Below are 27141 nucleotides of genomic sequence, written 5' to 3'. Positions count from 1 at the left end.
TTCTTTAATAATATAAAAATATTTTGGCAAATAAAAGTGTTATACAGGGTTTAGCAAAAGTGTGGAAACCCCTTAATATTTCGAAAAATACGCATTTAAAAAAAAATGTTTCATACAAAAGTTATAGGGTTTTATGTGGCGCATTACACAGCAACATTATTATGACCTCGAATAGCGTTGTCAAGGTTATGTGAAGGTCACCTCCAACTTTTTAAATGGGACACCCTATATGCTTTTGCATATTCTTGTAGCTTATCTCGAGAGCTTTCTAAAACACTATAATTAAGTTAGTTTTCATTAAGTACTTTCCGAGTTATGAGGCTTCAAATCATTTCTTAATTTTACATAAACCATAAAATATCTTGTAAAATATTCATTTTTCGATTATCTTACCTTAATACTTTTATGTACAAAATAATGAGAGGAATCAATTAGTATAAAGAAAACACACAGTTGTTTTTTCTTTACACCAATTGATTCCTTTCATTATTTTGTACATAAAAGTATTAAGGTAAGATAATCGAAAAATGAATATTTTACAAGATATTTTATGGTTTATGTAAAATTAAGAAATGATTTCAAGCCTCATAACTCGGAAAGTACTTAATGAAAACTAACTTAATTATAGTGTTTTGGAAAGCTCTCGAGATAAGCTACAAGAATATGCAAAAGCATATAGGGTGTCCCATTTAAAAAGTTGGAGGTGACCTTCACATAACCTTGACAACGCTATTCGAGGTCATAATAATGTTGCTGTGTAATGCGCCACATAAAACCCTATAACTTTTGTATGAAACATTTTTTTTTTAAATGCGTATTTTTCGAAATATTAAGGGGTTTCCACACTTTTGCTAAACCCTGTATATCATCTAATATATGAATGGACTGAATAAATCACAAAAATTATTTTCAATTATATTTCACGTAATTAAAGTGTTTATCACATTTTTTGGATATAAAGTAATTGATTTATAGCGGGAGAAAGATGGAATTTGATTGGATGCACTAATGCACACTGGTGCATAATAAAGACTGTCGTATATAAAATTATAATAGTAGAAATAAAATAATAAAGTAATTAATATTATAAATTTTTCTATTCTATTCTATTATATATTAAGTATATTATACTAAGTTAATATTAACTAAAGTTATATATAATATTAACTAAGTTAATATTAACTAAAGTTATATTATATAAGTTATTATATTATAAGGTTATTCAATGCAAATAATGATAATAATAGCTTGTACAATTAATTATATTATTTATTTTAGATATGTATGTGCTACTGTAAATTTGTACTTATTTATACTAGTTCAAAAACGGTGTTACGTACCGCTTGATTCAAACTACATTATGTGAATGTACAGAAAACGCATAAACCATTTTTTTTAAATCCATTCTTACTTTTCTTATAATCAGAATATCTTTTTATATAGTAAACATGCCCAACAAATATAAAAAGTTTAATATAAAATTCAAATTAAACAATTATATATACATATAATTATTTTTATTTATAGAACTATTTTTGTTTTATACATATATAATCTATTTGTCAAACATTTTTTAAAGATTTTAATTCTTTTTGAAATAACGCCAAGTAATTTCGTAGAGAAAAATAAATTACAACGGAATGCAGCTAATAAGACGTCATGGCCAGAGTCCGGATCTTGGTGTCGTTTTCCCCACTCCAAGTGCATGCTAGCGGCCGAACGCCGCGAAAAGCAGTACCGTCTATGCCGGTCTAATGATAGTAGCAAAGAGGGCACCGTCGCGTAGAAAACAAAATATATATATTAACATAGAATATATGTTTATTTAATATTATACATAATATATAAAATAATATAATAAAATAATATATATGTATATATTATATAAAATATAAAATAATATAATAAATTATTATATTTTCTTTTTCTACGCGACGGTGCCCTCTTTGCTACCATCATTAGACCGGCTTCGACGGTTACTGCTTTTCGGCCGCTAGCATGCCCATGGAGTGAAGAAAACGGCACCAAGATCCAGTTTCTGAGTCATGGCAACACATGATCAGATTGATTATTCGATGTCAGTTACTATTATGATCGCTAGCCAAAACACGCTACCTATAATTTGCAATTAACAATTCCATATTTTTTCTTAAAAACAACTATGTGTTTTCTTTACACCAATTGATTCCTCTCATTATTTTGTACATAAAAGTATTAAGATAAGATAATCGAAAAATGAATATTTTACAAGATATTTTACGGTTTATGTAAAATTAAGAAATTATTTCAAGCCTCATAACTCAAAAAGTACTTAACGAAAAGGTACTTAATTATAGTGTTTTGGAAAGCTCTCGAGATAAGCTACAAGAATATGCAATGACAAATAGTAGGTTCCATTTAAGAAATTGAAGGTGACCTTCAAATAACTCTTCAAGGTCAAATCAATGATACCATCTTATGGCCCCCTCGAAACCATAAAACTTTTATCTGAAACATTTTTCTCTAAAATGCTTTGTTTCCGAAATAATTGCGTGCGTTAATTAAAATGGCTCACCCTGTATATATATATATATATATATATATATATATATATATATAATTATTATTTCTAAATATAACAATTTTTAAAATTAATGAAATTATGTATTATTGTCTCTCTCTCTCTCTGTATATATATATATATATATATATATATATATATATATATATATATATATATATATATAATTATTATTTCTATATATAACAATTTTTAAAATTAATGAAATTTTCTGTCTACTCTATCTGCTACATTAATATATACATACGATGATACTCCAATAGATTTTTATGTCATTTTTCTTCAATTTCAAAAATTTCTTTATCTTTCTAGATATTCTTTATCTTTCTATTTATGATATATATAATATTTATTGATATATAGTAAGCTTTATACTAATGTAGATTTTATTTTATGTAATTAATTTAGAAAGTTAGCATTATTTCTTTGTGTTAAGGATAATTATATAACGGCACAGAGCTACTAAATATCGAGATAGAAAATCTGTCTAATAAAAAAACCATTTATCAAACATTCTTCAAGTAGTATCTATTAACTAATATTTCGATCGACAATATATTCAATAACAATCACTAGAATTTATATTAATTTTCATTGTACATATATCCATTTATATACAATTATATCCACATATTTTTATGGAGGCATTATCGGTTTATACTATCATTTCCAGGATTTGTTTGTGTTAAAAATATAACGATCCAGATTCCAGAAAAAACTTGACAAGGTTATAAATAAAGGAATTTATATAATTCTATGACTAATATTTAATAACTCTAAAGAAACAATATTTTTAACTTTTTTATTCTTGAAGTACAAACATTAATAAAACTTTAGTAATATCGGCAAATTTTTGAAAAGAAATTTGAGTTACGGTAAAATTGAGAGGAGTTAACTAACCTATCGTGAGAAAGAATCAAATCGTTCGACAAAATTGTTTTAATAATTGCAAAGGCTACACTTTCGTTGTACTACTTGCTAAAAGCTGTTATGAATCCTCACTGACTCTCGTTAACCTGTTGATTGATTTTATTTTTAATATGAGTTATGTTTGATATTCCATATGTCTTAAAAAAAATAAATAAAAAATGGATTTTACGATATGAATAAAACTACATCATAATTTATATCATTTATGAATGGTATATATCAAACCGGTATTATTAAGCAAACAAAAAACGAATGGCAATTTTTCGTTTAATTTTATAATTTATATAATTTATCATTAAAAGCATCAGAAACAACCGCTTCAACGATATTCACTTAATTCTTTTCGTATGTTACACTTTATGAAGGGTATTTCAATGTCCGAGAAAAGTGATCATCATATACTAAATTTCAAATCTGACCGGAGTCATTCTGATAGTGCTGCGAGAAATGAGCGAGAAGTCGATGAAGTTACACTTCTAAATATTTCTATTATCCCAGAATTTAACGGTAAGTTGCAAAAAATGCAAAAAACATTAATAACAAAATCTATGACGAAAAAGTGTAAATAATTTAAACTGTCATTTTATTAAAAGTTATTTGTTCGTTTTTGCTATGAATTAACGATTACTTTTCTAAATCTTGAATGACGCAAAAAATTCTTATATTACTTTTTTAAAGGTCAATATTGTACTAATTTCCATATTTTGTAGTTTACATTTATTTTTTCTCTTTTCTTTATTTTCACATTAAATTGTTCTTTCTGATTTACTGAGATAATCCACTTAATCTTATATATAATTATGTTAATATGTACGATCTTAAAATCTCTAGAAAGCAGTTTGAACAAGCCAACATCTCTCAGAGCATTTGTACAATTTGACAGTCAATTCGCAGAAAAAGTAAACGACATTTTTGTGACATTGAGGTAAGGAATCTAAATTCTCAGTTTGTATTCTTTCATTTTTCTCTGTTTTTCTTAAATTCAACGACATAAATATATCAAAATGTTAATTCTGTTCTAATTTTGTTAAATATAAAATGGCTAAAATTTTATTTTTTTACAGATGGAACCAACCTGAATTTACCGATGAAATAATACAAGGGTACACAGTGCAATGTTCTTTCATCGAGGACTTAAAAGAGATTCAAACCTGCGACGATAAAAATATCACAACTACAAAATTGGAGCACACGATGCACAATCTAATATCTAACACGACATATTATTTTCGAGTACGTGCGCATACTAAAATTGTTGCTGGTCCTTACACGGATTTTATCAATGTGTCGACTACACATGAAAATCCAATACCTAAATTATTAGTCACATCGAGAAAAGGTATGGAAATATTGGACGTGGATTTAAACATTACTAATTTCGTAATGTCAATGTACGTATACTGATAAAAGAAAAGTTATAATTATCATAAATTATTTTTAACACTAGCTATAAAGTTAAAGTTATTATTATTATGCACACGTTTATTATTATCAACATTATAGTAGTAATAACTATTATAGTAGTAATAACTATAAAATTAGAAATCTTAACTATAATTTTTTACTATACAATTATAGTTCCTTTTTTTCAGATCAGTAATAGAATATAGCTCCTTTTTTTCAGATCAGTAACATATGCCGCTTATTCGATACAGGAACATAGAATTTATTGGCTAACAGAAAGAAACCTAATGACATTGAAGATTAATGAAAATAATAATGTCACAAAAATAGCTAGCTTTGATAATTATCCATATAATCTCTGCATTGACTGGGTAGCAAGAAATCTATATATAACCTCTCAAGATTTAGACTACTTTTATATTGTAAACTTCGACTTAACAATGTGGGAAAATGGCATAATTAAATTTAATGAGATTTTCAAATCAAAAATTTATATTCTCCATTTAAGTGTATCACCGTCTATGGGGTACGTTTCCTACCGATCACCTGAAAAAATAATTTTCCATTAAAGATTTACGCAAATTTATAATTTTTCTATAATTTTACGTAGTTTTATAATTAAGATCATAAGTAAAAAGAAATAATAAGTTATTATATAATTATAATAATTTCGAAATATCACTACATATAAGTTTCTGTTTTTGTTAAAATAATGTTTTATAATGAGTAAAATAATTACATATTTTTTAGAACTTTATATCACGTATCATACAATTGGACGCATACAGAATATGATATAATGAAATATCATTTCGATGGAAAAATCGAGCAAATTGTTCGAATAAATGCATCCTTTTGCCTACTTCATTATTTAATAAATTCTTTTCGTGATATGATAATTGATAACATGAATAATGAGGAGCCGTTAATTTACTGGTTAAGTGACATTTACGTAATTGTAACAGACATTAACATTTCTATGTGCAATGCGATTTTACACAAGAAAAACATAAGTGTAAGTGATACCTTTTACTTCCAATCTATGACGATTGACAAAACAAACATTTACATTTTAGTAAATGATCCGTTTCCATATATACTCTACGTTTTGAAAAAGAAATATGCAAGTCTCACGAGCGTAAATGCAGCCGAATATGTTGAAAAGATAATAATAAGTTCAGATAATAATATGTCTTATAAAATTTACGCTTTTGATAAATCTTTACAACCATATCCTCCAATGAGATGTCTGACACCTGACGAAAAAGTTTATAATTTTGAGAATGTGGATGCAGCGGCAAACACCATCTTTGTGAGACCTCTTCCGGAGCCGGCTGTAAAGAGTGGATGCAAAAAATATAATTTACCAACTACTATATATAATATCTCCGTAAGCTGTTTAGACAACAATCTCAACAAATCTGAGAAATTCAATGTGCAGACGAAATGGGAACAATATTACAATATTAAGGGCTTAACACCATTTACAGAGTACAAGTTGAAGTTTACTTTAAGCAATTTTTACTTTGATCAATTATCAATAAATCCATTTGATTCGAATGTGATAGCAAGAAAAACTAATTGGAGCAAGTTTAATGCACCAGAAAACGTAAGTGTTCTAGCTTTGACGCCTACTATAGCAGTAGTTCATTGGATGCCACTCAAGAAAGTGAACTGCATGGCCGTGAACTACGAAGTGCGTTGGAAGTCAGTTACATTAGTGAACGGCACGCAACAAAAGAGCAAACAATTTATCAATATGCCGAAACGTATGGCAGACGGCAGATTTTTCACAAAGATTATCTTGTCGCTATCAGTACAATATTATTTGATATACGTGGGTCTGTATCCAATTAATAATAGAAATTACTACAAGAAGAGTTTAAGCAAGATCGTTCACATATACTCAGAACCAAACAATATTACTTTGAGCGAGGTCGACATAAATAGCATGGACATTTCATGGATCTCAAAAATCAATCTGACGGTCTCTCCCACACTAGAGTACAAAGAGAATGCAACAGTAAAGTGGCTAACAATGAATTATATTAAAATGAATTATAACAAAGAAATAATATACCATGTCGGAAATTTAAAATCGGGAACTTTATACAAGTTTCGCTTGATATTGACATATCCCGAATCTGAGGAAAATTTTACATGGCCGGCTGATGAAAGATTTATTTTTTCAACTTGGTAAGCAAACGAAGATACACATACAATACAATAAGATTGCATGGATATATTGAAGAATAATTTCATTGAAACATTGCAATATTGCAAATCAATTGCGAAACTCTGCTGAGTTATTGTTATAAGATTGTGATGAAGTTAAGAGGTCCGCTTTTTGCAATGAAATATTGTAGCAATATTACAGTGTAATATATTGGAAAGAATGCAATGTTATTGCAATCATTTAATAATATTACATATAAAATATTTTTGTTTTTGATGGATAAATATCTTGGAAACATTTAATTAAATTAAAAAGCTTGATATAAATAGAAGTTTGCAATATCTAAGATAATCATGTCTAAGATAATATATTGCAAAATTGTATTTAAACATAATCATATAAAATAAAATATTATATTTTTATACAAAATTACTTTAAACTTTTACTTACGAATCACTTTTTTTATTTTAAATGTTTTTTATACTCTTATAATGGGATATATATATATATATATATATATATATATATATACAGGGTGATTCTAAATAACTTTATGCTTTTGCAAAAACATAATCTTGACCGAATTCTAAGACGATTTTTCCTTTGGCAAAATTTCGTCCGAAGCTTAGTTTTTGAATTATTAAAGGAAGTAGTTAACGTATGACAGGTCGAATACAAGAGGCAGGCAAGGGTGGCGCGATTCACCGTCAGACGCGGGTGCTTACGCGGGGCGCCTGCTGCGATAAGCTGGTCGCTATACACATACAGACACACATGCGAACACATACATTCTCTCTCTCTCTCTCTCTCTCTCTCTCTCTCTCTCATTCGCTCACTCACCTGTAATTTTTTTTCTTTTTTTTTTTACGAGAGAGGGGAAAATGCATTTTATGCATACCCACCGGTCGATCCAGTGAGTTATGTGGGACTCGAGTACCAAGTCGAATTATCAACTCGGTACTCCCTACCCACTAAAAACCCCTCTCTTTTCACGAATTTCCTTTGACACACTGTCCCTCTGACTTCCCGAGATCTGTTTTCACATAACGTCAAAAAATAGTTATTATTACCTTGTTCGATGACTTTTGATGTATTGTTGTAATTGCTTGAAGGAGAAATGAATTTTCCAATAGATCGTACGTTCTCAAATTTAACGTAGATATCACGTTGCAAAAGACAAGAAATCCACACTAAATTATTAACTGAAAGTTTTTCTTCTTTCATGAACTGTATTCTTTTATAAACTTTAACGTAATCACATTTATTTACTCACTCGATGAGACGAGAAATTTACTAATGACTCTATCACTAATCACTATTAATCACTGTCGAATAATAACTGTTGGCGATTAAAAATCACTCGATGAAAGAAACACGCGCGGACACGTTACTACACGACGCGACGACGCGACAATGCGACGATAATTACTCGGCGACTGCAAGCAGTTTTTTGTCATGGTAGGTTGCGGTAGGTTAAGGTACTACTGGCGCTATCGAACGCGATCATGTGTTCGATTGAAGAATGCGGTAAACATAATAAACATTTAACATATTAATATTATTATTATCATGAATGTGTGTGATATCCATACATCGCATGATATCTATTTAAAAATTAATTAGATTAAATGTCTTTTTAAAATATTTATTACTTTTACTATTATCTTAAATAAATATTTAATATTAATATTTTATATGATAATAGTGAAAGTAATAAATATTTTAAAAACACTTATTTAATCTAATTAATTTTTAAATAGATATCATACGATGTATGGATATCACACACATTCATGATAATAATAATATTAATATGTTAAATGTTTATTATGTTTACCGCATTCTTCAATCGAACACATGATCGCGTTCGATAGCGCCAGTAGTACCTTAACCTACCGCAACCTACCATGACAAAAAACTGCTTGCAGTCGCCGAGTAATTATCGTCGCATTGTCGCGTCGTCGCGTCGTGTAGTAACGTGTCCGCGCGTGTTTCTTTCATCGAGTGATTTTTAATCGCCAACAGTTATTATTCGACAGTGATTAATAGTGATTAGTGATAGAGTCATTAGTTAATTTCTCGTCTCATCGAATGAGTAAATAAATGTTATTACGTTAAAGTTTATAAAAGAATACAGTTCATGAAAGAAGAAAAACTTTCAGTTAATAATTTAGTGTGGATTTCTTGTCTTTTGCAACGTGATATCTACGTTAAATTTGAGAACGTACGATCTATCGGAAAATTCATTTGTCCTTCAAGCAATTACAGCAATACATCAAAAGCAATACATCGAACAAGGTAATAATAACTATTTTTTGACGTTATGTGAAAACAGATCTCGGGAAATCAGAGGGACAGTGTGTCAAAGGAAATTCGTGAAAAGAGAGGGGTTTTTAGTGGGTAGGGAGTACCGAGTTGGTAATTCGACTTGGTACTCGAGTCCCACATAACTCACTGGATCGACCGGTGGGTATGCATAAAATGCATTTTCCCCTCTCTCGTAAAAAAAAAAGAAAAAAAATTACAGGTGAGTGAGCGAATGAGAGAGAGAGAGAGAGAGACAGACAGACAGACAGAGAGAGAGAGAATGTATGTGTTCGCATGTGTGTCTGTATGTGTATAGCGACCAGCTGATCGCAGCAGGCGCCCCGCGTAAGCACCCGCGTCAGACGGTGAATCGCGCCACCCTTGCCTGCCTCTTGTATTCGACCCGTCATACGTTAACTACTTCCTTTAATAATTCAAAAACTAAGCTTCGGACGAAATTTTGCCAAAGGAAAAATCGTCTTAGAATTCGGTCAAGATTATGTTTTTGCAAAAGCATAAAGTTATTTAGAATCACCCTGTATATATATATACAGGGTGTCAGGCAATTTTTGACCTTCACGAAGTAAGGAGGTAGATTGGCTCAAATTAAGAAGGAAGGTACTATACTATTTTGCGATATTCGCAATAATTAACGAAAAATTAATTAAAAATGATCGGCGTGGCTAAAAGCACACGACGGCGAAGGCGGTCTGACTGTAACATAATAACTGCGCGCGGTGAAGCGGTGATTGGGGAGGGGAGGAGCGATGAGAGTGTAAGCGCGTGGCGAAGGCTCCTCCCCTCCCCAATCACCGCTTCGCCGCGCGCCGCCATTATGTTACAGTCAGACCGCCTTCGCCGTCGTGTGCTTCGAGCTACGCGCATTGGTCGATCTTCTTTAATTAATTTTTCGTTAATTATTGCAAATATCGCAAAATAGTATAGTAGCTTCCTTCTTAATTTGAGCCAATCTACCTTCACACTTCGGGATTGTCAAAATTTCCCTGCCACCCTGTATATATATATAAACATTATAGTTATAGAAATAATTAAACATTACTAATTATATTTTTATTTAAAAGTTTTAAAGATCTGTTATAACTATATATACAGGGTGTCAGTGAAATTTTAGCCCATACGAAGTAAGGAGGTAGATTGGCTCAAATTAAGAAGGAAGGACTTGTACTGTTTTGTGATATTCGTAATAATTAACGAAAAATTAAGTAAAGAATATCGGCCAATCTGCGTGAGTAGAAGCGCGCGGCGACGAGAGTCGTCCCACTGTAATCTTATACTAGGCACGCGGCGAAGCGATGGGCGGATCGCTCTCCGAGACATGATGGTGGCGTGCGATATATCGCAATTCCGCGCCGAAAAATGACCCGTCCTTTTAGTGGCGAGAAAATGATGCGCTATCATTTCCACACCACCTTGCGGTAGATAGCATGATGCGCTTTTTTTATAGTGGTTTCCCCCATAGGCCTATTCCACTCTCAATTTAAATATTTGTGAAAATTTGTTCAAAATGCCGTTACTGTACGCTGAATGTATCGTAAATGTAAAAAATTGATTATGACAGTACCTTCACAAAAATTGATTCGTGGTTGAAAATCCCTCGATAAAATGTATTGCACACGTTGGTAATGATACGGGCGTAATGCGTTACACGTAAAGCGTGATGTACCGCGTATCGCGAAAAACCAAATTCATGTGCCACAGGACGCACGCTAGTTCCAGGATTTTCATAAAATGCTTCGAGAATCCTTTCTTCATCTCGTACACGAACACACACTGCTGGACCGGTTATCCCGATATTATGCACGATACCCAGTTTCACATAATTATTGCACAACACGTAAAACTGTACGTCCACTTGGTTTTCGTGCACGCCCTGAAAATCATTCCCCGTAAATTACGGCCGCGCGATAAGTATTTTCTCCCGCTAGCCCGTATGCCACAATCATATCCGTATATTCCTACAAAGTACACTTCATTTTCACTGTTGATTTACTACGCGAACACAAGTTTTTTACTAAAACCGTCTGAGCTCTCGCAGGCTGTTGCCAGAGTGCATACGCCAGCAGCACGCAACTACAGCTGAGCGGATATGCGAGTGTAAGCGTACGTGTGAGCTCGGCGCCTGCGCATTATGATTACACTCACATGTCCGCTCAGCTGTAGTTGCGTGCTGCTAGCGAATGCACTCTGGCAACAGCCTGCGAGAGCTAAGACGCTTTTAATAAAAATCTTGTGTTCGCGCAGTAAATTACCAGTAAAAATGAAGTACTCCGCAGGAATATACGGATATGATTGTGGCATACGGGCTAGCGGGAGAAAATACTTATCGCGCGGCCGTAATTTACGTGGAATGATTTTCCGGGCGTGCACGAAAACCAAGTGGACGTACAGTTTTACGTGTTGTGAAATAATTATGTGAAACTGGGTATTGTGCATAATATCGGGATAACCGGTCCAGCAGTGTGTGTTCGTGTACGAGATGAAGAAAGGATTCTCGAAGCATTTTATGAAAATCCTGGAACTAGCGTGCGTCCTGTGGCACATGAATTTGGTTTTTCGCGATACGCGGTACATCACGCTTTACGTGTAACGCATTACGCCCGTATCATTACCAACGTGTGCAATACATTTTATCGAGGGATTTTCAACCACGGATCAATTTTTGTGAAGGTACTGTCATAATCAATTTTTTACATTTACGATACATTCAGCGTACAGTAACGGCATTTTGGACAAATTTTCACAAATATTTAAATTGAGAGTGGAATAGGCCTATGGGGGAAACCACTATAAAAAAAAGCGCAACATGCTATCTACCGCAAGGTGGTGTGGAAATGATAGCGCATCATTTTCTCGCCACTAAAAGGACGAGTCATTTTTCGGCGCGGTATTGCGATATATCGCACGCCACCATCATGTCTCGGAGAGCGATCCGCCCATCGCTTCGCCGCGCGCCTAGTATAAGATTACAGTGAGACGACTCTCGTTGCCGCGCGCTTCTACTCACGCAGATTGGCCGATATTCTTTATTTAATTTTTCGTTAATTATTACGAATATCACAAAACAGTACAAGTCCTTCCTTCTTAATTTGAGCCAATCTACCTCCTTACTTCGTATGAGCTAAAATTTCACTGACACCCTGTATATAAAATAATGAGATACCGAAACATGTATCTTTACTTTAAACGGCACACTTTATAATTGACTCCTATAAAACCTATGTTATTTTTTATCATCACATTTGCGCTGAAGAGGGCCCAAAAATATGGTCGAAACGTTCGCAATCTTTTCATTGTAATTTGTTCGATACTTATTTATTTGTATAATAAATAACTGTGTTATAAGGTCGATACTTGACTCGTATTACCTTTAAAACTGATTGGTTTAATTTTATATTTCGAGTCTTATATTTTTAATAATTATAACTATATATATTTGCATGTGAAAAATACATAAAAATGCATAGAAAAATATAATGATAGATATAATAGTATCCATATACTTAATATAATAAAAAGATATATTATCTTTGAAGATTAATATCGTATTCGTATATGAAGTGAAAATATATCATAAAATATATTGTAACATTGATATAAAATGTTACCTATATTTTAATAAAAAAATAGCAATGCTTATCTTTAGCCTAGAATTATATTTACTCGACTGATATTATTTCTGTGTCATTATTTCATTTGACTTCTGCAAAAAAGTAAAATTCATCGCATATATACAAATATAAAAAAATATATTATTACATTATTTTTATAGATAAATTAAAGAGGGTTGTAATTTTAAAATGTTTCTAAAATATAAATATCATATTGCTAATGTTTAATTCATACTCTCTAAAAGTGAATCAGTGTATTATCACTGTAATCAGTGCTGTACTTATAACTGCTTGTAATCAGTGAGTTTATTGTTTTTCAGTGATAATACACTGATTCACTCTAGTGAAAGTAGTATATATATTACTTTCACTAGTGTGAATCAGTGTATTATCACTGAAAAACAATAAATACTCACTGATTACAAGCAGTTATAAGTACAGCACTGATTACAGTGATAATATACTGATTCATTTTTAGAGAGAACTTTGTTAATTTATATTTCTACAATGTTTCTGTAATGTTGCATTGCAATATTGTTGCAAAGTAGTTGTAACATTCTGTGCTGCGTAGATATTAAAATATTATATGCTAATTTCTTTAAATATGAATAGGCCTAAAATTTAAAAAAATTAAATTTTTGTAATAAAGTTATAAGTAAAAATAAATTTGTAAAAACATACACACACGAAGATATTAAAATTATATTTTTGCTTAATATAGATATTTTGAGCAATCCTGGAATAATAGCGAAAAAATATTACTTATTATTGATGTTAAGTTTTATCGTTATAGTTACTATAATCTGCGTCTGCTACCTTTATCGTTGTAAGTATATTTGATGTAGATATCGACTTGAATTGTAGATTATACATATATATCTGATATAATATCTACAAATTTACTGAAAATAGTAATTTACTTATATAAAACTAAACAAATAAATTAACTAAAAAGCAGTAGATTTTATAATACATATTATTATATAATTAAGTCGAAATTTTATAACAGTGTATCGTCAACGCAGAGGTAATAATGAACAATTTTTATCTACAACAATGACCGATGTAGAATTGGCGATTCTACGTGAAGTACCTTACCAAAACACTCAATTCAATATGACTTACAATCCTATGTTACATTGTAATCCGGATGAATGTGCGATAACTAAAATCGCACGTAAACAAATTACATTTACAAAACTTATTGGTAGCGGCGCATTCGGAATGGTAAAAATTAATTTTTTCAAGCAATGTTTCGAATTAATTTTTGGATCAACAAAACAGATATGTATTTTCTAATAAAGATATAAATTACATAAATTTTTATAATAGATTATAAGTAATATAAAATTTAGATGAGGCAACTAACATGCACTTTATTATACATTTTTCGTTGAATTATTTAATATAAAGTAAAATATAATATTTCTTGACATTAAACTATATACATTTTCTAATGAAGTACGCATGTAAATTTATGTGAAATATTTCGCAGGTGTTTCAAGGAAATGTGAAGAACTTAGAAAGATCGGGCACAGAGATATCCGTTGCAATAAAAACGCTTCGGAAAGATGCTTCTTCCCAGGAGAAAAAGAATTTGTTAAAGGAAGCCAAGCTTATGAATCATTTTCGACACAAACATATAATAAGATTGTTGGCCGTTTGTTTAGATGGGGATTCTCCTTTACTAGTGTTGGAATTGATGAAAACTGGTGATCTGTTAAAATATTTGAGAGATTGTCGAAATTTACAAGGGTCAGATTCGCCTGCTTTGCGTTTGCAGGATTTGCTCGCCATGTGCGAAGATGTTGCGCGAGGTTGTTGCTACTTGGAAGAGTTGCGTTTCGTACATAGAGATCTAGCGTGTCGCAATTGTTTAGTATCTTCGAGAAATCGCGAGAATCGTGTCATCAAAATTGGAGATTTTGGACTAGCTAGAGATATCTACAAGGATGATTATTATCGCGTGGTAATAAATACAATTATGAAAATACAATTATGAAAATACAATAATGAAAAAAAATTAATGATTAAAAAATGAATTCTTTTGAAAATACTTTCCATTTTTTTATCATAATAGTATCGTGCATTGTTTCTTTAAGTAATGTATATGGAATATAAATAGTTTTTATTTATACATAGTAAGAGATAAATGAACGTTTTTCATTTTTGCACATATTCTAAAAATGAACAACTTGAACCAGAAAATTAAATTTTTGTTAAAATCATGTTTTAGAAAGGACAAGGTTTGCTTCCCATTCGCTGGATGGCACCCGAATCTTTGATGATCCAAATATTTACTTCTCAAAGCGATGTTTGGTCATTTGGGGTATTAATGTGGGAAATTACATCGTTGGGTGAGCAACCTTATATTGCCAAGATTGATGAAGAAGTGATAAATTATGTACGTGCTGGAGGCAGGTTGCCGATGACTCTTAACTGTCCATCATCATTGTACCAATTGATGCTACGTTGTTGGAGTACAGCGGATGCTAGACCAAATTTCAAATTTTGTCTGAAAAATATTATAGCATTAAGAAAGAACATAGAAGATGCTTTACTGAATCCAGTCGATATTATTTAGCCGATATAATTAAATTAATGTTTATCTTCTTTTCCGTACGATTCAATAAATCTTAATGTAGAAAAAATATTTCTAGAATATTTCTAATTGATTCTGTTATTTTCAGATTTAATCTTAATATTAGATTTATCAGTGAAGATAAAAGAAATTTTTTAATCTTACCTACCATAAAATTTTGATTATTAAAAAATATCACATCCGTTTTCATAATTGTAAACAACGTAATATAATGATATATCTAATTTGTATTTTTGAGTAATCGAAGCGAAACCTAATAATTGCGATTATATATATATATATATATATATATATATATATATGTATAAACAATATTTTTTTCAACATGGAAATATAATTAATTTTCGACATTATATATAACCGATAATTACAAACTGATTGTAAAATTTAGTGAAAGGGGAAACGCGAATAATATCCTCTATAATTAGTTGTGAATATATAAATATAATAATATAATTATTTTTGAATTTATAACAGTTATCATGTATGAATTTTTACATCATTCGGGATAAGTATATACATATATTTTATCTTTATATTTAATGACTTACTTTATATTCAAATTATATTGATGATTACAAAAGTATGCAATTGTAAAAATGAACTATACTTATTGCTCTATCTCCACTAGCTATATTTAATAAAGCTAATAATGTATAATATTTACACACAATTACGGTTTATCGTTTCGCAAGATCACCAACTGACAACATTTTATAGATATGTATGATATTATGCATTGTAAAAAATATTAAATAACATATGAGATTATATATATAAATATACATATAGATGTACAAGTACATATATATTATAGTATATTAAATACAATGATGATATATTATATACACTACCTTTATTGAATTTGTAATATTTCGATATTCATAATCGATATCTATATCTTCAATATCACTTCTTAAACATCGTGATAAGAAACTCATCAAGTTATTGATTTTCCAATTGTGAAGTATATCACAATGATTATTTATCAATTCACAGAAACGCGGAAGCTTGAACATCATCTTTTGTATTTGCTGGAAAACGATAGACACATAAACAAGATTTCAATTATAGAATAGAAAATGAAAAGAATTTTACTTATTGCTTATAAAATATTGACTCGTTGACTAACGTATTATTTACAAGAATTATAATTGATCGTTATCTTCATCAATTATTTCTTATTAAAATTAGTAAAAAAAACTATATATAAAAAATTGCTTACCGATATATCATATAATAGATCCATTGGATGCATAATGCAACAACCCATTGAACATGTGCAATCGTAGAATTAATCGTAATATAAGAGATTTTATATAATTCATCAAGTTTGATTCATGAAGTTGAATTCATGAAGTTACAGGAATATATCAGATGATCTTTCTCTCTCCCGAAATTTTAATAAATTAATTAATAAATTAATCTCTTTAATGAAACACATACCATTTTAATGATTTTATTATACAAATACCACAAAAACAAAATATGACGAAAAAAATTCTCCCTCTCTTTCTGTTCTCGATATCTTTATTAAAATTTTCGACGGATAAATTTCTATCTTCATCTTTTTGCTTAGAGGATTTTTTTAGTAGTACCTTTTTTAATTTAGAATATAATATCCTAGACATGTTTAATTTGTTGTTAGTTCTCTTAAACACGTGCACAAAATTCACAAAGATATTTTGATACTCTCCAGTTGTCACGATTGTAGAATAATTATTATTTTCTCGCATAAGGGCTTAATTTGAAAATGTAACTTTGATTACGATTAAATATTGTATACGAATTGTATAATTGTTATTAATAAATTATTGTAATCTTTCATTTAATATTTTTATTGTATGATTCTTCTTTACATAATTTTTATTGTATGATCCTTCTTTACATTTGATATTTAATGTCGAACGAAATATATAAACATGTCTTTTCAAAAGTATTAATACACTCGTATATCTGAAATATTACATCATACAAAATTAAAATAATTTTTTAGCAATGAGGTTTAAACGCATAATGACGTTGGTAAACGTAATATACGTTTACCTATTATTGTCACGACGAAATATGGTTTTATATATATAATGTATTTATCGAAAATATTTAATAAATCGAAAATATCTAATAAATCAAAAATATCTAATAAATCGAAAATATCTAATAATTCGAAAATATCTAATAAATCGAAAATATTTAATAAATACTGTTGCCTTATAAAGTGTTTATTCAATACTGCACATATTACATGAGAGATTAGCAAAGATTACAACAAAAAATAGAGAGCACATGCTCGCGCAGTATAGCATGGAAACCGGATCTCGCACAGGTGAGTAAGAAGAAAAGTAAAACGGTAGCGCGCGCAGCTGTGACGTCACGTCCGTCTCAGACTTCAATGCCACCTATGTCGACCCAACCCGCGAGTATTCAAACATATATTTTTCTACACTCCCACTTTGGGTTGACATACTTCTTTCTTCGCGATTACTCCAAGTTTAGTGCGTAAATATTCAAAACGATCTCTGCTTAGAGGCTTCGTCAGAATGTCGGTGATTTGATTATTCGTATTTATATAATCCAAGTCAAAAACCTTTTCTTCGTGCGCATTTCTAACAAAATGGTATCTTACTTCTATATGTTTTGTCTTACGATGGAATTCCGGGTTCTTTACAAGTTTTATTGCGCTTTGGTTGTCGACTAGCATTATTGGTTTTTCGATTTTATCTTTGATTAGACCGCGAAAAAGCCTCAAAACCCAGATTAATTCTCTAACTGTTTCGCTAGCTGCTATAGATTCGGATTCCGTAGTAGACATCGACACCGACGTTTGTTTTTGCGAGCCCCATACAATCGGAATTTTGCCAAATTTAATTAAAAACCCGGTTGTTGACTTTCTCATAGTCTTATCTCTCGCAAAATCCGCGTCACTGTATGCCTCGAGTTTTATTTTATTTTTACTGTACGGAAACCAAAGCCCGTAGTCGCTTGTTCCCTTTATATATTTAAGGATACGTTTGATTGCGTGCCAGTGAACCTTTTTGGGCGATTCGCAATACTGGCTAACCGCGTGTACGGCGTACGCGATGTCTGGCCTTGTAACGGTTGCCAGATACAAGAGACTCCCCACAGCTTCTCTATAGGGCGCTTGAACTGGTTCTTCCTCGTCGTTGATGTTCTGCAGGCTCAGATCCTGGTGCTGGTCAGCCGGGATGGCAACCGTGTGTGCGTCTTCCATCCGAAAACGCCGCAGTATCTTCTGTGTGTACTTGCTCTGATTTGCAAACAAAGATCCATCAGGTAGTTGTTCGATTTCCATTCCGAGATACAGGTGTAACGGAGTGACTGTGATTTCGAGCTCAGTCTTCAGATAGTCCAGAAATTCTTCTGCCTTTTGTTTGCATGTCGTGGCCACCAAACCGTCATCAATGTAGATGGCGAGCATGAGTTTTTCTCCACCGTTTTCTGCAGTAAAGATGCATGGATCGGCTTCGCTAGGCTTTAGGTTCACTTTCTTCAAGCTGTGCACGAATTTTCGATTCCAGCATCGTGCAGACTGCTTGAGACCGTAAAGAGCTTTCTCGAGCTTGCAAACTCGTCCCGTTCCGTCATCAAAACCTTTAGGTTGAGCCATAAAAATGTTTTCTTCAAGGTCACCGTTGAGGAAAGCTGTTTTGATGTCAAACTGCACCAAATGCATTCCTGATGCTGCCGCCAATGATAGAACCGCTCTAATAGATGCATATTTGGCCACAGGGCTGAAAGTTTCCTCGAAATCGATGCCTGGCCTTTGACTGAAACCTTTGACGACTAGACGTGCTTTGTACCTTGTGTTTGAACCATCTAGCGTGGGTTTCTTTCTAAAAACCCATCGGTTTTGGAGTACTTTTGCGTCCGCCGGCGGTTTCACGAGCTGCCATGTCTTGTTTCCCATCAGCGAATCCATTTCTTCACTCATGGCGTTTTTCCAGAGGTCGTCATCGCTGGAGTGAACTGCTTTTTCATACGTCACGGGGTCCTGGCCTTCAGCGAAACAGATTTCAGCAATGTCTACTATATATTGGTCGAATCTTGCTGGTCTGTTAAGGTTAGCTCGATTACGAAGTCCGTACGCTTGTTCAGCTGGCTGGTGTTGCTCGTAGATCTGATTTTCGGCGCGTCCTGCGTCCGGTATTTGCGGCTCCTGTGCCGCATCCTCGCGTTCTTCGACGTGATTCTCTTGGACTTGCTCCAAACCATTGTTGTTGTCATTCTCAGCTTCCTCTTCATTTTCTTGAGTTTGTTGCATTTGTTGGACTTGAATTTCGGCTTCATCTTCGATTTCTTCTTGGGCTGACGATTCTCCGGAAATTTCTAGTGGGAAGGATACATCTCGATATATTTCTACCTTGTTTCCTTGCTGAAACCACATTCGGTATCCTTTCGTATTTTCGTCGTATCCAACAAAAAAACCTTTTTTTGCTTTTGAGCTCCACTTTCCCCTCTTCTGTTTTGGAACGTGGGTATAGACTTTTGTACCAAAGATTTTAAAATTTATGTTGTTCAGCGTTTTGCCGAACCATAGCTCGTAGGGTGTTTTTCCTGCTATACTGCTGGTGCCGGTCCGATTCAGCACGTAGACTGCGGTTGCTGTTGCCTCTGCCCACAGGTGTAGGCTGATGTTCTTCGCTTGAAGCATGGTTCTCGCTGCTTCCACCACAGTCCTATTCTCTCGTTCAACTGCACCGTTCTGTTCAGGAGAATAAGGAACAGTTTTTTCATGTTAATTCCATTTTTACGAGTTATTTCTTCCATCTATTTGTTTATGAATTCGAGTCCGTTGTCAGTCCTTAGCTTTTTGATTTTTACTCCTACTTCATTCTCGGCTCTTCTGAGAAAATCTTCAAAACGTCCCTTGACCTCAGACTTTGAATTCAAAAAATAAATGCTCCGGTAATGAGAATAATAATAATCATCCTTGAACAACAAGAAACATTTCGATTTGCCTATTGAGAAATGTTCCATGGGGCCACACAAATCAGCATGGATTAGTTCACCTGGTCCCGTCGACTGTGTCTGGCTTCTCGGAAACGGCTTGCGACACATTTTTCCAAGTGTACACGATTTGCAAAACCAATTCTTTTCGGTTTTGACCTTGATTCCCCAATGCTTTAGTGTCTTGGTGACGTGTGCGATGTTCTGGTGTGCGAGTCTCTCGTGCCACAGTCTCAGTTTCTCACTCTCTCCGATGTGTAAGTGTGCCTCTGCGTACTCTTCGATTTTGGTTTCCGGAGTACATGTTTTGATCCTCATCTTGTAAAGGTTACCATGCCTGTCTCCCACTGCAACCACACTGTCTTTTCTTTTCAGAAAACAGGTATGTTCGTTTGATGCCAGGTTCAATCCTTTATCTAATGCTGAAGATAGCGAAAAAAGATTATATTTCAATTTCTGTACAAACAGGACCTCCGACAGGTAATTTTTCATCCATTTGACTCCGTCATGAGCCAGAAAATCTATTTCTCCTTTTCCAGTTACAAAAATTACCTCTCCGGTGCCAACTCTTACAGGTTTCGGTGTGGATAATTCTTTAAAATTTACGAACCATTCTCTCCTTGGTGACATATGCTGGCTGGCACCTGAGTCAAGGTACCACTCTGCCGAAAGCTGCTGCGTCTCTGAATTTGTTGCAGCAAGAACTTCTCCTACGAAGGCTGCTCCTCGATGTTGTTTCTTCTCGCTGTCACTTGAGTTTTCAGGTCCTTTGCGACAGTTCCTCTTCCAGTGACCTGGCTTACCACACTTGAAACACTTGCTTTGCTTTTTTGGATTGCCGCTGGCTGAGTTCTTCTCTGGATTCTGCGAATTAGTTTTCATATAGAATGCACTGTTACCTTGTGTGCCGCTGGCTCCAATTCGCAGCTCTTCCATACTCAACCGAGCAACAAGATTTGACAGGGTGCGCTGATCAGTACTCGTTGACTCCCATGCAGTGTGGAAATGTGAGTACGCTTGAGGTAACGTCATGAGGATTTTTGTCATGATCATACTGTCCGTTGTTGGCTCTCCTAGAACTTTGAGACGATGGGCAAGATCCTTAATTTTTGCTATATGTGCGGCAATGTCATCTGCCGGATCTTTCCCTACAGAGTACCACTGCTGCTGAAGCATGTGCTTCGCAGTCTCACTCTGATTTTCGAAAATCTCGTGCAATTTTTGCCACATTTCCCTCGCAGACTGGCAATTTATGATATGGAGAAGAAGCTGGTCACTTACCGTTGTAACTATAATTTTCTGCGCCACTCCATCCAACTTCTTCCATGCTTTGAGTTTCCTCTCATGCTCAGCAACTGCAACGGCGTTCGCCCCGTCTGCTAACTCCGGTTTCAGACTTTCTCCGGTCGTGACTTCGAGCGCTTCGCTGGCGAGAATTAATATGCGGATCTGGAACTTCCAAGTTCCCCAATTCTCTAGCCCTTTAAGCTTAGTGATCCTCGCTAGTTCGTTGTCCATCTTGGTATTATTACACTTTTGCACGTGGCCGGTTAACCTCAATGTCAATTCACGAGTCGCCGATACGAAAACTCACGGAAAGTTATATATACTCAAAAAATATGCACAGGGGCACGCACCTAGGCCCATAACCTGTTGTCTTATAAAGTGTTTATTCAATATTGCACATATTACATGAGAGATTAGCAAAGATCACAACAAAAAATAGAGAACACATGCTCGCGCAGTATAGCATGGAAACTGGATCTCGCACAGGTAGTAAGAAGGGGTAAGAAGAAAAGTAAAACGGAAGCGCGCGCAGCTGTGACGTCACGTCCGTCTCAGACTTCAATGCCACCTATGTCGACCCAACCTGCGAGTATTCAAACATATATTTTTCTACAAATACAATACTATAATAAATAAAAATACGCTATATAAATATTTTGTTTCACACATAATGCATACAGTAATTGATATTTTCTAATTAAATAATGATAGCTTGAAAGTATATTTTTATACAAAAAATTTATTTTTCCCATCTATTTTAATAGATAAAAATTATATCATTTATTTTATTGAATTGTTCTTAAAATTGTACGGAAGTTCTTGAATTATATTTAAAATTACAATATTTAGGATCAGGATATTACCTAGGACTAAAAGGATCACGAAGGGCTGGATGGTCCACCATTGACGGGGTTGAATTATAGATCATCGAATAAATTTTATTGTACTAATGCATGACTTATCGCGATGATATATACATGTGATGTAAAGCGCGCGAGGTAATTTATTGACGGGATGAAAAAGAGTGATAGTACAGAGAAAAATATACATCTGCACAAATAAGATGAGACTCTCACTTAATTACGATTACGAGTGTAAACTAATTACGTTCGTTGAGTATCGAATAAACGTTAAGAATCGAAATAATTGCACATTTTATCGCAATCTTCATTCGACGAGTAGGATAAAATGATATATAGTGTGGCACGTTAAGGAAAGAAAAGAGTAATTCAGATCTGGCTAGCAAAATAATAAATACAACCGAGAGCGAGAAGCAAAATTCTCCATTTCTGACCAATTGCACACTATTTATCTTATCAATATAGGATTCTTTATATAGAACAACTTTGATGTAACAAAATATAAATAAAAAATATACAGGGTGTCCCATGGGATTGTGTTGAAACTGTAGAGTTGGTACGCTCCTCCGTGACTTAAGATAGGGTCTTACAGTTAACGATCGACTATTTGAACGTTCGCAATTTTATTTTGGCTGTGGTAGAAGCAAGTTCGAGCACGTCAAAATGAATAATTTAACTACGGAAGAAAAGGTTTACCTCATCGAGTGCTTCTTTTCTAGAGGAAAAATATATAGCAGTGCTTTTAAGGGTTTCGTTCTAAGTACGGAGCGCATAAAGTTACGAGCGAAACGACACTTAAGAGGTTAGAATTGATCATTTATTTAAATTTATGCGTTACATTACTTCATTTTTCGGCAATAAATCTCCATTAAAATCAATTTTTGTGTTGTTTTTGACAGAATTATCGATAATTTCATGCAATATGGAACAATTCAAGACCGTAGACATGATCTTCCAGGCCCGTCTGCATCTATTGCCGTAGAAAAAAATATTAACAAGGTTAAGAATTATTTCGAACAAAATCCAAATGCATCCATTCGGAAAGGTGCTCAAGCGCTTAAAATATCGAAAACAACGTTGCACAGGATTTTAAAACATTTTCTGAATATGCATCCGTATAAAATAACCTCGCATCAATTGCTAACCGAACGCGCTATGGCAAAACGAGTCGAATTTTGCAAAACAATAAATGGAATGTTTGAGGATGGAAAACTTGATGAAAAATTAATAATTTATACGGACAAGGCACATTTCTGGCTCAATGGTTATGTGAATAAGCAGAACTATCGATTTTGGGGGTCGGAAAATCCCAACGTTTCTCTCGCTAAACTATTGCATCCATTAAAAATAACGGTATGGGCTGCGATCTCGGTCAAAGGAATTTACCTGCAATTCTTCGAATCAACAGTCACTGGTGAAAGTTACAAGCAACTTCTCGAAAAAAAATTCTTCCCTCATGCAAAGAAAAGAGGCCTGATCAGAGGATATAATTTCATGCAGGATGGAGCGACACCACACAGAACCAAGGAGGTCTTCGAAACCATCCATAAAGTTTGTGGCAATCGAGTCATCAGCCTGGGATATCCGAAATTTGCCCAAGGCGATCTAGAATGGCCACCATATTCACCGGATTTGAATCCATGTGATTACTTTCTTTGGGGGTACATTAAAGACAATTGTTATTCTGGAAACCCGGAAACAGTTCCAGATTTAGTTGCAGCGATTAAAAAAGTTATCAACAACATAAAAGACGATATGTTAGAGAAAGTTTTTACGAGTTTTCGTAAAAGAATTGAATTCTGTACCGATTCAAATGGTACGCACTTCGAAAATATTTATCACTAGTTTACTCAACTTTACTTAAATATTGGCATATTTTTCATGAATAAATACACTGATATGCAAACATTCTGTTCAATTCAATTTATACCCATTCAAAATTGCAGACTTTCCTTTTTTCAACGCAGCTTTAGCCATGTCAATAACTACATGCTTTCGCAAATGACAGCTGATTGGTTTCAACACAATCCCATGGGACACTCTGTATATATATATATATACGTACATGCCTAAGCCACAAAAGTTATTTGTATTTGTATTAAAGTATTATGCATGTGTGCAATCCCCTAAGAAAGCGAATAAAGTAATTTCGATATAAAGTATTTACTATACATATATATGTTTGCCGAATTTCAAGTTTTTCCCAATATAATCTTAGAATATTATGTGAGATGTTAAGGAGTGGAGAAAAATTTAGATGTATCAAATGAATTAATATAAATTATAAGTATATAAATTAAGTGTTTAATCAAATACATGACAAGTAATTACACATGATAATGATTGCTTTGAAGAAATACACTTAAAGTATATTCCTAAAATATAATTCATTAAATACAAAGCGTACCAAGATGCATAAAGACTAATCAAGACAAGAGATTTGCAAGCTTTTTGTACAATTGATATATTAATCCGTATTTTATTAACCTTTCCTTCAGTTTTTTACATATATATATATATATATATATATATATATATATATATATATATATACTTTTGTGGCTTAGCATATAAGAAATCTCACAGGTATTTATATCGAAGAAATATATTTTAGTCATCTTGAAGAAGACTGAGTGGATCCTCGACGATCTTCTCGGCCGTTTTCTTCAGATCCCTAGTGACCGATTTCTTCACGGCCGGTTTTGAATTCGGCGCGATTGTTGTCGTATTCGTCTTCGAGTCTATCGACACAGACGGTTGCTTGCCGAAGATACGATCGTCGTCGTCGTCGTCCTCGTCATCCGACGCAAATAGGGACTTGACTTTCTTGGGAACAACTTTCCTCGTGGCGAAAAGATCGATATCGTCGTCAATCTTCCCGCCAGCAGAAAAGGTACTGCTTGTCACGTCACCGAAGATATCCTTCAAATTCTTTGTAGATGCTGCCTTCTGTAAAAGTAATTTCTTAAATTATTTCAAAATTCAATCTTTTAATTAATTTAATAAATATTCCAAATACAAAATATATTAAAGTTACAAGTAGAAATCTTGAATGATAATCACCCGACACACTAGGAGGCGAGATGCATCCATCGATGCCCTGATCTCCGTCCTTATCCATGATGTTTTCGTCATCGTCCGTCTTGTCCTCGCTCTTCCTCCATAACGGTGGTGCATCCATCGGTGAGAGTATCTTCAAGTCGTCCATTTTACTCATTAGATTTTTTATTTTACCAGACACCGATTTTCGGGGAACCTGCTGGCCGTTCTGTTCTTCAGATGGCGGCGAAGAAGTCGTCCGAATGCTCAGTGTCTTTGGCGGTGAGCTCTTCTTTGTCCTGCTATCTTCCTCAGCTTTGGAGACCGTTCCTGCGACTTCATCTTTATGCTTTTCTTCGTTTATATCACTATTTGCAATGACATTTTTGACTTCCGTAGTCGCCTTGATATCACGACTTAAGCTTGAAGATTCCAAATTTTTATTTTGCTCAGAAAGTTCCTGCATCTTCTTGATGATATCTTTTTTTATCTCTTCTTTGGATTTAGGTTTCGATCGATCGTCCTCGTGAGTCGGCCCTGAGTCCTTTTTGCCGAAGAGATCGTCGTAATCGTCGTTCTCAAACAGGAGGCTACGGGTTTTCGTCGCTTTCGAAAACAGCCCATCCATGTAATCCGAAGAATTGTCTTTGTTTTTCTTCTCAGTTTCCAGACTAGAAGTATTTTTAGAGACGTCGATCTTTGGTTCTGATGCGCCTTCCTCTACCGAGGAATGTTTCTTATTGCTCGACTTATTATTCGACGAAAACAAATCATTCTCGTTCTTGAAGAGGACATCAGTCTTACGGTCGCTCTTCGGTTTTGTCGATTTCGCGCTGGTGAACAAGTCGCCGTCGTCGCCGTCGTCGTCAAAAAGATTGAATCTCTTCGACTCCATCTTCGTGTCTTGTAAATTATCTAGCGATTTACATTAGATTAGAAAAAGAACAATGAAGTCTTGTCCAAATAAAACGCCATTCCAAGGATCAAAGAAATCATAATACGCTCTACTTACCGATGTTATTGCTCTTTGACGTTGCTGAATATTGTTTCCGGCCGCGACTATCGAACAAATCGTCCAAGGTGTCCCTCGATTTCGTTTTGTCGATACCGCGGCGAGATAGTCCGTGCTCTGTTGCGACTTGAAGCCGGGGCTCGCGGCGGAAAAGAGCCCGTCGCCGGAATCGGAATCGTCGAAGAGCAGCAAGATCTTCGATTTTGGAGCTCGCTTTGAGTCCGACTTGGTAGGCAACGGCGGTGGCCCGAAGAGGTCGTCGTTCTCGAACACGTCATCCTGCACGATGAGCTATCCTGCTGCTCCTGTCGTGGTTGCTGTTGCTGCTGGTTATTGCTGTTGCTGTTAACGCTCGCCGGGTTGGCAG

At 33.8% G+C, this 27141-nt stretch overlaps 1 pseudogene; it reads left to right on the top strand.

Moving 5' to 3' along the window:
• Nucleotides 1-15618, top strand: part of LOC145965737 (proto-oncogene tyrosine-protein kinase ROS-like) — a 111166-nt pseudogene extending 95548 nt beyond the window's left edge.
• The last annotated feature ends 11523 nt before the right edge of the window (nt 15619-27141 follow it).

This window comes from Camponotus vicinus, unplaced genomic scaffold (genome assembly GCF_025532165.1).
Source record: "Camponotus vicinus isolate PSW18456_S1 unplaced genomic scaffold, iyCamVici1.0 SCAF_14, whole genome shotgun sequence".
NCBI lineage: Eukaryota > Metazoa > Arthropoda > Insecta > Hymenoptera > Formicidae > Camponotus > Camponotus vicinus.
Note: the sequence above shows the minus strand (reverse complement) of the source record. Positions and strands in the feature narration are given on the sequence as shown.